This window comes from Macrotis lagotis, chromosome X, assembly GCF_037893015.1.
Source record: "Macrotis lagotis isolate mMagLag1 chromosome X, bilby.v1.9.chrom.fasta, whole genome shotgun sequence".
In the NCBI taxonomy this organism is placed as follows: Eukaryota; Metazoa; Chordata; class Mammalia; order Peramelemorphia; family Peramelidae; genus Macrotis; species Macrotis lagotis.
The window spans coordinates 235978654-235991805 of NC_133666.1; the positions used below are offsets into that span (position 1 = coordinate 235978654).

At 35.2% G+C, this 13152-nt stretch overlaps 1 pseudogene; it reads right to left on the reverse strand.

Annotated features, from left to right (window-relative positions):
• Nucleotides 1-10201: 10201 nt before the first annotated feature.
• Nucleotides 10202-10845, reverse strand: LOC141498992 (signal peptidase complex catalytic subunit SEC11C pseudogene; annotated as a pseudogene).
• Between the last annotated feature and the right edge of the window lie 2307 nt (nucleotides 10846-13152).

The window sequence follows — 13152 nt, forward strand, 5'->3', positions numbered from 1 at the left end:
GACTAACTGATGCAAAGTGCAATGGAGAGGGAACTGGGCCTGCAGTCAGGAAGACTGGTTGTCTTCAGTTCAAATCTGGTTTCAGACATTTACTAACTGTGTGACCTGGGCAAGTCACTTAATTCTGTTTGCTTCAGTTTCCTCATCTGTAATATGAGCTACAGAAAGAAATGGCAAATCACCTCAGTATCTGTCATGAAAACCTCAAAAAGAGTAACAAAGAGCTGGAAGTGATTGAAATATGAGTAAACAACAAGAAGTAGTGATATACTTTGTAAGACTTTACCCTGGGAAAGTTCAATAGAAACAAGTGTCTGAGATGGCCTCTTCCCTGACTTGTTCATATTGAATACATCAGCTTCCTTCTAGGTATCCTGAGGGCCTAATGACAGATTGTATCTGACTTCAAAGGAACACTCCATTGAGTATTCAGAGTCTCCTTCTTCACTAAACAATGATGATTCAGATAATAGCAAATCATGAAACCAACTAGTGTGGCCCAAGAGGAGTTTTGGTCTATGTTGCTGGAGGGAATATTCAAACTGACAAAATAATATAGTTTCCAAGTATCTAAGTATTAACAGAACATCTTTTTTCCTAAACAGAATTTGATTCAAACATTCATCATGATGTGGGACATGCATTTTGATGTAGTACATTCAATAAATTGAGCTTTGAATATAGTATTCTTCATTGGTCTTGTGTGATAGATCCTTCTGGCAGTCTAGGGAAGTCTACATTACTTTGGACTATTTTTTTTTTAATGAATAAGATACATAGGACAACAAAGGAACCATCCTATTGAAAAACAATTATCACAATAATTTAAAAGGAAAACAAATTCAGAGACCCCCAAGTTAAGAACTACTGATAGGCTAGGCACTGTATTAAGTAAATTAAAATGCAGGTTCCTTGATGTATATTGGCAGACATTCATTTGTCATGATGTGTTTTTGGTGTCTTTCCTTAAACCATGGGTCTTCTGTTAAATTTGGGCACTGTAAAACTCTCTCTAGGAATTTCAACAAGTTATCAATGAATATCAGTGTCAGGAATACTATACTTTAAAAAAACCAACAACTAGATCTCAATATGTATTTTGGCCTGGGAACCCACATTTGTCAGAGGACAATTTTATTTTTATTAATTAATAATTAATAATTCAATTATAATTAACTAGTTATTAATGACCTATAATTCAATGACTTATTAATAACTTATTAATAAAAGGATGGTCATTTGGCCATCTCTCTCTTTTAGACCAGACCAGTTTATATACTCTTCATAGAACAGGTATACTTGAGGTGTGGTGATCAACTCTGATTGGCTAACACAATGGGAGGTGAGGTATATTAAACTAAATGAGGTGAACTATATTAAACTAAAATGAGAGTGACATCATCTCACCCTTGAATGGAGAGACTCTATACCAAACTACCCACAGCTTGGGCTATCTACTTAGAGAATTACACCCTAACCAGTTCTAAGCAGAGAATAATAGCTTCCACCAGAGAACGTTCATTTTTAAATGAAAGTTTGAGTATCTAGTCAGAAATAGCATAAATGAGTCCATTTCTTTGTATTAGCACACAAGTCTAGAAAAAAATTGAATGGTCAACAAAATAATTGTCTGAGAACGATGTGTCTTGAAAAAGTCATGTTTCTTTTTTTGAAAAATGCACACATCTGTTAGGTACATTATCAGTAAAATTGGTCAGAATTTACTACCAAGAAGAAAGACATTCGTGATTGCTTAATACTGTTTTCCTAAAGCATTTTATATCATAGCAGAAATAACCTCTTCATTCTCTTCAGTGCAGAAACTTAAATGATATCAGAATGGATGGGGGAGAGACAGATTCTTGCCTTATTCAGTTTTGCTCTCAGGGAAAAAGAAGTCATCAGGATTTAAAGAATAGAGAGAAAACTGATAAGAATAAGATCATGCAGGGAGGAAAATAGGAAATGAAAGGCAAGATATTTGGGGACACAATAGCAAAGCTTTTGTAGAGATAAGTCCTAATTTTTTCCTCCTCTTAAATGTCTAGGTCATCAGACTTGCTTGGCTGAATGTCCTGGGTGGAGACCATTCATATGTGACTCACCAGGAGGGATTAAAGCACCCTGCATCTCAAGTCATGGAGTAAAAGGACAATTGGGAAATGATGGAGGAGAGTAATACTAGGATGGATGGGAAAGGAGTTACCCACAGAATTCCCAAATATAGGGTGATTTTTCCCCATCAATCTTCAATCCAAGAATGTCATTCTTAGGTTGGAAGTAGATATTTTTAAATTGAAAAATTTCTGATTAGTTCCAAGTTAAATATGATGCTTTATAAACCATCTCCAAATTCTCAGTTCCCAACCATTTCCCATGAGTCTTTGGAATAGATGAGTGTTCTGGAATTTTCTGGGTTTCCTATCAAACACAATTACTGTCAATTCTTTTTTACCAGATAGTAAAAGAAGACTTCATTGGGTTTTCAGTCTGTAATTAGTTATGCCATTTAGACCTAAGAATTTAGTAAATCCAGTAGAAACAAGGACCAATCTAAAGATTATTTAATAGAAAGATAATTCTGCATTTTGTTTCAAAAAATCTATTTCCAAAAATTATTAATTAGTAAGAAAATCTATATTCATAGTATAATAGCTAAGCCTAATGAATAGAAGATTTGGGGGAGGAGGGCTGGCAGAATGCTTTAAGTATTGGAAGAGCTACCAGTCAATTAAAAAACAATTAAACATTTTGTGAAGCTGTCAAGCACAGGGTCAAGGTCCATGGATAGAAATTATAGGGGAAAAATTTTGACACAATATACAAAACATCCTGAGCATTAGAACTAGATAACAATGTAATGTTCTGCCATGAGGGCTGGTAAGTTCAGATGAGCACCTGTCATTAAAGAAAAACTTTCTGTCCTGGGTCAGAAGTTAGATTTAAAGGTTCTCTCCACTATTCTCTGATTACAAAAGGACAACTGAGAAGTGTAGAAGACACTTTGTCAATTTTTTTTTCTGTAATTTATCCCAATTCCATTTTTTTTAACCTAAACTGCCAAGTTTATTTTCCACTTCTTCAGGTATTTCTTTGTTTCTCATCCAGGTTGATGCATTCAATTAAATTAAATCAATGTTCACTGTCAACTCTGAGCAAGCTATATCAAGGGATGGGACTACAAAGATGAAAACTATCCCAATTCATGCCTTTAGGGAATTTATAACCTAAGCAGAGAAAGGAGATGAGCTAGGTTGAAGGGAAAAGTCCATATTTCTCTTGTGTACTAGGAAGGTTGCCCCCTGTTCCAAGGAACCAGGGAGCAATAGCCGGCACTTCTCTACATGTCTCTGGGACCATTCCTCAGCCTTTCAGAGAATTTTCAGGGGATACATATGATCATTTGTTGAAAGGGAGAAAAAAATGGTCCCATGGAAAGTTTCTTTAATTCCTACCAGAAGAAACTTCTCTTTGCAGACTTATGAATAAGGTCTCCCATTTATGAACAGAGACCAAGACCAGAGAGAATCAAACCCACTGAGTTAGAAATATGTGATTAAGAGGCAGCTAGGTGGCCCAGTGGATAGAGCCTTTGAGTCAGGAGGACCTGAGTTCAAATCCAACCTCAGACACTTAATTATCTAACTGTATGACCTTGGGCAAGTCACTAAATGCCATTGCCTTGCAAGAACAACAACAAAAAATATGTGATTAAGGCTGTTGAGTCTTAGGGACAAAAATCCAGCAACCATACTGTCAGTGATTCACCCCCTAACAATAGTAGTGTTAATACTGTAGGTAGATAGCCATCCTTAGAACCAGGAAGAGCTGGAAGCAAGTTCTATCTCAGATACATGCTGATTATGTGACCTTGAGGAAGGCATTTAAACTCACAATGCCCCAAATGATTCTCTATAACTCTAAAATCTGTATTTGTAGAGTGAGCTTCCTCACAGAGAATTTCACACCAGTGAAATCATGGGTCTGAACTTTTTAGTTTTTACAAAACAAAACATATGCCTAAAGAAAAACAAATTAACAATTAACAACAACAAAACCCATAAGCTCTTAGTAACTGGAAAGAGGAGGGGAAGCCTCAGTCATACAACCTTCTGGGATGATCCAAAGTCCTGAGAGTATATTGGTCATGAGTTCTCGTGGCTTGTATCTGCTAGGTAAGATAAAATGGATACAGGTCTACAAAAAAAAAAAAAGGCAGATAATGGTGATTTTCCTCCCATCTCACTTACCCATCTGTCCTGATTGAAAATCTTTTGGTGAAGAAGCACAATCTATAAAGTTTGGTATCCTGTTACTTCTGGAGGTTTTCAAAGGCAAAAATGAGATATGATAACACAAGGGGGAATGGATTTCAAGAATGTCTCAAAAGCTGTACAGGTTGCTTTTGAGACATTTTAATAAAAGACGCCAAGTGAGCTCTTCATTGACACTGCCACTGTTACTGATGCTCATAACAAGGAAAGATTTGAGTATTACTTTCACCAATTTTCTGTCCCATAAAAATGAAGTGTCTCAGTGGATAGAGCACTGGGTCTGACATCAGGAAGACCAATGGTCAAATCCTGCATTTTTTTTAGTAAATAGTCTTTAAAAATTGTTGTAGCTGGGGTGGCTAGGTGGTGTAGTGGATAAAGCACCGGCCTTGGAGTCAGGAGTATCTGGGTTCAAATCCGGTCTCAGACGCTTAATAATTACCTAGCTGTGTGGCTTGGGCAAGCCACTTAACCCCATTTGCCTTGCAAAACCTAAAAAAAAAAAAAAAACCTAAGAAAAAATTGTTGTAGCAGGAAAAATAATTATCTTTCCACTGTTCCAGTTTTATCTTTTTTCTTAGATTAGTGAAACTGGAACAAGGATCAAATAAGATAATATTTATGAGTGCTTAGCACAGGGTCTGACAAACAGTAGGCACATAACAGATGCATATTGTCTTACCCTGCTATTACCAGGCTGTTATGATTGGTATGAGTTCCCAGCAAACAATATCTAATGATCTCTAAATTAAAGTAGTTGATTTTCTGTAAATCAATTCCTTTTTTCTAAACTAGGAAAACTTACTGCAAAGATCTACTCATCAGTGATTTGCAGTTCGGCAGCATTTTTTCCACTCATTCCACAATCTCTGTAAAATGGAAATTATTTAAGATACTTCCTCTGTTAGCTTCCATTTATATCAGGGGGAATGAATACATAGAGCTTTGTTCAAATCTACAAAGTGGTTATCATTCTGATGCCCCTGAGGTAGGAAGGTGAGAGAGATGATTATTAATAACTAGTGATTGGGGGGGGATTTTCTATTTTTCTTTTGTCCCCTTTTTACTGTTCTCATTTTAAAAACTCAGTCTCACAAGACAGAATTTTATCCTCCATCAGACACCCACTCAACCTTACAAGGAATCTCCAGTCTAAGGAGAATTTCATTCACTCAAGTTTGGGTGGAAGTAGATGCTTTGTCTACATTGCCCAAGTCTGGGGTTGGTCTGGATAGTCTCTCTATCCAAAAGTCACATGATGTTTCTCATAGCCCTCATTAGAATGAGATCATTTTTTTCTTTGTAAAGCCCATCTCTCATTAATTACTAACCACTCAGAGTTAACCACTCAGAGTTGATTGCCATCTGTTGGAATACCTCTTGTCCAAGGACAAATAGACCCCAAGAAGTAGTCATGCTTTGATCTTAGAGAGTTCAATGAGTCTTTTTTGTCAATCATTTGCTGGCCATGATTGATAAAATTGATTATAACTTACCCCAAAACTTTTAAATTGGCTGTTGGCATTCTAAATATGAGGTTTTTGATCAGTGATCTGGAAGACCTAAGTTATTTTTAAATGCCATAGAGATTAAGAGATAGAGAGCTGCTAAAGCAAACTGTGGCTGCCACTCTGATAAGCTTTGACTAAGAGGTAGTGGCAGGAATAGCTTAGGGACTAGGTTTAAACAACCGCTCAGGTGATATGATGGAGAGATACCCAGGAGTATTTCCTCCACAGGTTGCCTATATGGCCTAAAATTCCCATATCTATTACTTTATCAAGGTATAGAAAAGTTTTCTTTTTAAATATTTCAAACAACATTAATAATGCTGTTCCTAAATAATGAAATCATCATTGTTCATTTAGATCATGGAAGGAATTAGAATATTAGGCTAGTCAGCCAATCAATTAGCAGGATCCAGGACTCCTAGTAGGTAAGTTTTGATGGTGAGAAGAACTCAAGACAACTCTGCTACAGAGGGACCACAGAAGAAGAGTAAATCGTTAACACATACGAGGAACTCAGTATTGTTAGAGATTAGCATGAGGCCTGGATCCTGAGAGGTTCAGGCAAAAACAAGTCTCAACTCCTTCACAATTTTGTTGTGGATTAACTTTGAATAGCAGCTTCAGGAGTTGATGTGAGAATTTTAAGCAATAAATTCTTACCTTTTATATGAAATTGATCTCTATACTGTATCCCATGCTGGACAAATGCTCAAACACATTTGGTGAACATATTTCTTTTAGTTTTATGTTTAACTTGAGAGTAATGAATAGAGGGTTAGTAAACAAAGTTATCTATGTTGTTTTATCACGTTAAACATTTTACATGGTTATAACATTGGCATGGGAGAGACCTTGTGGGAGCAGGGAACTTAAATCCAGATTTTATTCTGCCAAATCAAGGCATTTTAAATAGGGATAAAACAAAGTCTAATGGAATAGTGTATTTACAACATTACTCAGTCAACTGAATGACAAAAGATGGGGTTTTAGAGTAGAATATCATTTGTAATAGTTTTGCTGTTTCCTTTTTATACTTTCATTTAAAATATCTTCAGTATGTATATATAAATTGCTCTTATAAAGATTTTGTAGGGATGGGAAAGTAAACATATCAAATAGAAGCTGCTGAGATTTTGGTATTCAAAATTATATAAGATAGAGCCCAAATCTTCTATGTTTATATTTAGTCTGATACAACTGTTCTTCCTATCTCTGTTTTCTTTAATGTTATTTTTAATTTCTCCAAGCAGCACATCAGAATTTGGGGCATTTTAATCCAAATGTAGTATTTCCAATGTCAATGATAGACAAAACTCTTTCTTATTGCAATATTCTGCATTTTTTTACTTCTTTCCTATTCTCTCCATTACTCCCAGGAAAGGAAGAACCTTTTGCCTTCATTTATAAGTTCGAATTCAAATCAATAAGTCTATCAGATTTCTTTTATGAGCTGTCACTGAAGCATTTTCAGCAATTAATAAGCAATATATTTCCAAACTTAAGTAACATATGCTTTAGAGTTTGTCTTTAATGAGAAAAACAGAAATAATTTTGTTTGAACAGAGCAAAACCACTCACTTTCTATGAAGAGGGAGACAAGACTGAGCAATAAGTGATAGGGAAAAAAAGAGATAGGGCAAGAGCATGCTAGGCTTTGAATTCATATACCCAGAAAATGGTTTAAGGAAACCTCAATAAGAAGATTATAAATAGTCCTTCCCAGTCATTACTTTTTAATTTAGATTTCTGTTTTAGACAGCAAGATTCAAGTAGGACTCAGTTTAACTTTAACTCTAGGGTCCTTATTATACATTATTATTCCCATTACCTTACTTTGACCTAACATTTAACATGAACATTCACCTTTAAAAATTAAATGTAAAAATTAAAAAGATTCCTGTTGAAAATGTTTTTGATTTTTATATATTTACTAAAAAGACAATAGTAAATCATCTTCCAATAAAAAAAGACATAAATACATTAACAAAGACTGTTTCAATGAGATCTTCAGGGTGTTGGACTAAGAGATCGATTCTTTTATTTAATTGCTTTTCTGCTAGGATGAACAAAGAAGACTAACAAATAGGAACCCTTTTTCATCTCTTAAAAACAACCCTTGAAATAGGATTATGGCTTCCTACTAAAATACAGGATGCCAAAATATTGCACTCTCAAAAAAATAATTGCCATTATTACACAGTGTCTAATATTCCATTTAGAATATTAGACATTGGAGGGTTCAGTGACAACTTTATGATTTTCTGGTCACTTTTCTCAACTTCATGACTTTCTGGTCACAATTCTCTCATAGTCCTTAAGAAAAGCCCAGAAAATAGATCTCATGTTTCTTTATCTCCAATTTTCTCTAAAGAATAGAGATGTCAAGTTGACACAGAAGAAAAAAATCATCAAGGATTTGATTTTTGAGAATCAGGGTTCAAATTCCTTTTCTGCTATTTACTTATCTGTATGCCCTTAGACATAAGCTCATAAGTATCTGAGACCAGATTTGAACTCAGGAAGATGAACCTGGCACTCTATTCTCTGTGCTACCTAGCTGTCATTAGCAAGATTCCAACTTCAAGAGAGTCACATCTTTTGAACTGATCATATTAAAGGAATTATGGTCATTTAAATATTGATATAGTGGAAATGCAGCAGACAATGGAATCAATAGACAAGGGTTAGAAGTGCCTTGCAGTTTCTGGATGTACTGAAGCAAGTCATTTTCATTATCTGTGCCTCAGTTTCCTCCTTTAGAAACTAAGCTGCTGGTTATAATGTTGAAGATTATGGAAAGCATATTACAAAATGAATGGTTGAAAGAACTGGGAAATAGACTCAAAGGACTGTCATAAGGAAAAAAGTTTAGCTGATCTCTGCTCATTCCCAGTGAGAAACTAAGAAAAGGAGTCTAAGTTGAGGAAAAGTAGATTTAAGTTTGATATAAGATTGAGCTTCTGAACAATTAATGTTGTCCAAAAATGGGACAGAATGATGTGGGAGGTCATGAATTTCCATCAAACAGAGGTTTAGCAGAGCCCGACTGGCCATCACTGGTCACTAAAGTATGTTAAAGTGGGGAGGGTTTTATCAGATTTAATGACTTCTGGAGTCCCTTCTAGCTCAGAGATTTGGTGATTCTGTGAAATACTCTTCTTTTCACAACTGGAAGTATTTTGTAGTTTTTACTTCCATGTACTTCAAGTACCCAAAAGTAAAGCCTTTCAGATTATCATTGTTTATGAAGAGAAAGGAGTTATTTATCTATGTTACAGATTCTGTGCTAAGGGCTATGGATAGAAAAGGAGGGGAAAGATAGTCCTAGCCTTTAAGGATTTTTACAAATTAATGGGAGAGATATCATACAAATATATACAAATAAGCTTTATATAGGAAAAATAGTAAATGATTAACAGCGGGGTGGGAAAATATTTCTATGGAACATCCAGATGATAAATGTCATTAGATCAGGAAATTCATGACAAGAGTAAGGTATAAGAAGACTGGAAGGGTGTTAGGGAGAAGCTTATAAAGGACTTTGAATGCCAACAGAGGATTTTACATTTGATGCTGGGAACAATAAGGAAGGCCCTGGAGTTTACTGATAGAGATGTATGGTTAGTACATGTATTTTAGGAACATGGTTGGTTCTGCACTTTAGGAAAAACACTTTGGTGACAGAACAGAGACTGGATTAAAGTGGGGAGACACTTGAGACAGGCAGTCTCTCCAGCAGCCTGTTGTAATAGTCCTGGTGTGAAAAGATGAGGACCTGTGCTAGAGTCGGGGTTGTTTCAGAGAAGAGAAGGGACGGAATTCGAGAGATGTTGCAAAGGTGAATGCAATAGATCTTTGATGTGGGGGGGGGGGCAAATAGCTGAGGAGGTAAGGATAATGAGGAATTCAGTCTGATTCCTAGTGTGGGAGCCTGACAGATTGGGAGAATGACATTGTTCATCTTACTAATAATGAAAATGGGAATGAAAAGGTTTTTATTTAGGGTGAAAAATAATGAGTTTTAGTTTGGACCTGTTTAATTTCTCTTTTGGACATTCAGTTCAAGATGTCTTATGCTACACTTTTAGTCATAATTCTTTTTTTCCTTGGTAAATAGTCATTTTTTTCCAATTACATGTAAAGGGAGTTTTTATCATTCATCTTTATAAGATTTTTGACTTCCAAATATTTCTATCTCCTTCTTTCCCTTCCTTCCTTTCGAAGATAGCAAGCAATCTGATATAGATTATAATATGTGTGCAATCTTATTTTTTGCTGATGAACCCTTTATTTGGGCAAGAGAAAAATTTGCACACTGTTTTCTTTTATATAGAAAGTGAGACATTTCAAATATATTAGTTTTTCTTTTTTTCAATAGAATTTAATTCAGTCAGGAATTGCTTCTCGTTTTTAGAATTAACATTTCAGTAACACATATGCACCCATTACAGCCAGTTGGATAATCATTCATGATTATGGTAACCATCCCAACATATAGCAAAAACCCTCTTGCTCTTCCTACAACATCCTTTTCTAGTCAGTTTTGACCTTCTTTGTACAACCCTCTATTATCAACTTCATTATTATCTCCTTAGTCAGCAGTTTGACATTACCATTGTCTTTTTTTTGGACTCAATGACTCTGTGAACTATAGGAATATTTCTTCCTTCAACTTTAAAAACACTATTTTACCAGCTCTAATAGGATCTTCCCTGAAATTTGTTAAAAACAGAAGATCTCCTCTATGAAATGCTGTCTCCAAATTGCCACTCAGAATCCTCACAATAGGGCTTTCACTCCTAGTGACAACTATCAAGCCTTTCCATCTCATAAGAGCAGAAGATACAATCATGTCAAAGTTTAAAACTTCTTTGCACCAAGAAAAGAGCTCAGAGGGGCAGCTAGGTGGTGCAATGAATAAAGCACCAGTCCTGAAGTCAGGAGCACCCAGGGTTCTAATCTAACCTCAGACGCTCTAGCTGTGTGACTTTGGGCAAGTCACTGAACCCCATTGCCTGGAGCTTGTTCATCTTTCTTAAGTCCCCGAAGATGTCCATGGTGGCCACTGAAAGCCAGTTCCCAGGGACATGGCATATCACAGGCAGGAAGAAGGGGGCCCTGAGCAGGCAAGTGGGCTCCGGGCAAGATGCTGTTACCTAAGCAATGTCAACACACCTGCCTGGTGCCCCCTTCTCCTTCCCTTCCTGCTTCCTCATCATGCATGTGCAATCTTGTTAAACATATGCATGAGAAAGAAGAAAAAAAACAAAAAGAAAAAACATGAAAAAATACAATAAATAAAAAAGTGAAAGTGAAGCAGTATCCTTCAATCTGCATTGAGACTTTATAGTTCTTTCTCTAGATGTAGCATTTTCCCATCATGAGCCTTTTGGAACTGTCTCAGATCACTGTATTTCTGAAGAGATAAGTCTATCATAGCTGATCATCACACAATGTTGCTACTGTGTACAATGTTCTCCTGGTTCTGTTCACTTCATTCAGGATCAGTTCATGTAAGTTTTTACAGGTTTTTATGAAATCTTTCTTCAGTCACAATTCTTTAGTAACATACTATTGAAATGATCCCTGAAATAATAATCTTACTTGTTTCTTTTAATTTTATTTAGTTGCTATGTCAACACTTCAAAACTATGATTTTGCAAGAATAGAGACCATCTTTGTCAGTGCAGATCACAACTCATTCTATCTTAACAAATATTTTTCATGACTGAAAAAAATCATCACACAAACATTGTGTGATAAATCTCTCCTCACTTAATCAGACTGGTCCTCAGACTACAGATGTGTAATTTCTCACCAGCACATATTAGAAGCTTTTATAATTTGTAGGTTCTGCCAAAGTTTTTCCCCTATTGATATAGTTTTGAAGAACACAAAGTCATCTCCTGCTCACACACCACAAGGACAGATTGGAAAACTTTAGAGATTATATATTATGGAAAATGACTCAAAGCTTATATAGCTCAGTGGTTATTGAGAATTCTTTTTACAGCTGTCTCATACTATTTATCTTTATCAGTCACTATTATAAACTATCTTTGGGTTGTTTAGCATTGTCTTTTTCATGTTTTTTTCCTCAGATCACCAAAGAAGAGAGTTTTATAATTTGTTTTCATCTATCTATATAGAAAAAGATGTGATGTATTCTCAGACTTCTCAAATTAAATAGCTAAAGACATTTTCATATATTACTGAGAAGACTCCTAAAATGGATTAATAGAGAGGAAGCTTGAAATGAAAACCAAACAAAATAATGTTGAAAATTTGACTTATGGCATAAAAATGGATACAACCGTTTGCCTTTATGTATATTATCTCCTCTGATTTTGTGAATTATTACTCACATATAGATAACAAGCCTCCTAGGGTCTGCTCAATATCAGTGTGGCTGTCAATAGGAAAATAAGTAATAGTCTTCTTATAGCTATAAAGGATGATAAAAATAAATGTAAAGTTAGCTAGATAATGTCATGTTTGTGCAGAATGGTGAGGAATAAAGATCTCTTATTAAGAGCACTGTGGGTAACTACTGCAGGCAGTATAATATGAAAAATTGTATAATCATATGAAAAGGTTGAAATCTAGATGGTAATACATGTAAAAGAAACATTAGCAAACATCCCTGCTATCTCTCACAGTCAAAAGGTAAGAAATCAGAAGACTTGCTTTTTGCAAACTCTGATCTGTTACATGCTATCTGGGTAACCTTGAACAAATCACTGGACATACAATGGATATATAATGAATATTTGGATTCATTTGGGAACTTTCTTTCTATGTCTGATCTTTTAAAGGGATACACCCAGTTGAATCATTCTCCTTATTTCAGGGTTGAACTAAACTCAAGATTAGCTATTTATGCAAATACTTTTATTCCAATTTTTTTGGATCTGTAATCCAATCAGAAGAAATAGATAGAATAAAACCTGCATTTTTAATTGAAATCTAATTTTATTGCCTAAATTCTCTAAAAATACAAAAATAGGATATCGATAATGTGTATCAATTCCTCACATTGGCTTACTAGGAGCAGAATTTATCTGAAATGTAATCTGAGGGATTGCTTCTTTTTCCCCCCTTTTTCTTGTCCCCACATTATTATTTACCATCATAGGTCCTTCAGTCAAGAGGTAGAAAGGAACCCTAAATTATCTAATACAATTCAGTCATTTCACAGTTAGGGAAACTGAGAACCAAAGAGGCTTGCCCTGGGGTCACATTGATTAATAAGTGATAAAGGCTGAATTCCTTAACAAAAAATAATTACATTTTATTTATTATTTATCAACTATATTTTCTCTCAAATTCTCCACCCCTCCAAAAATAGAAGGAAAAACAAAACAAAA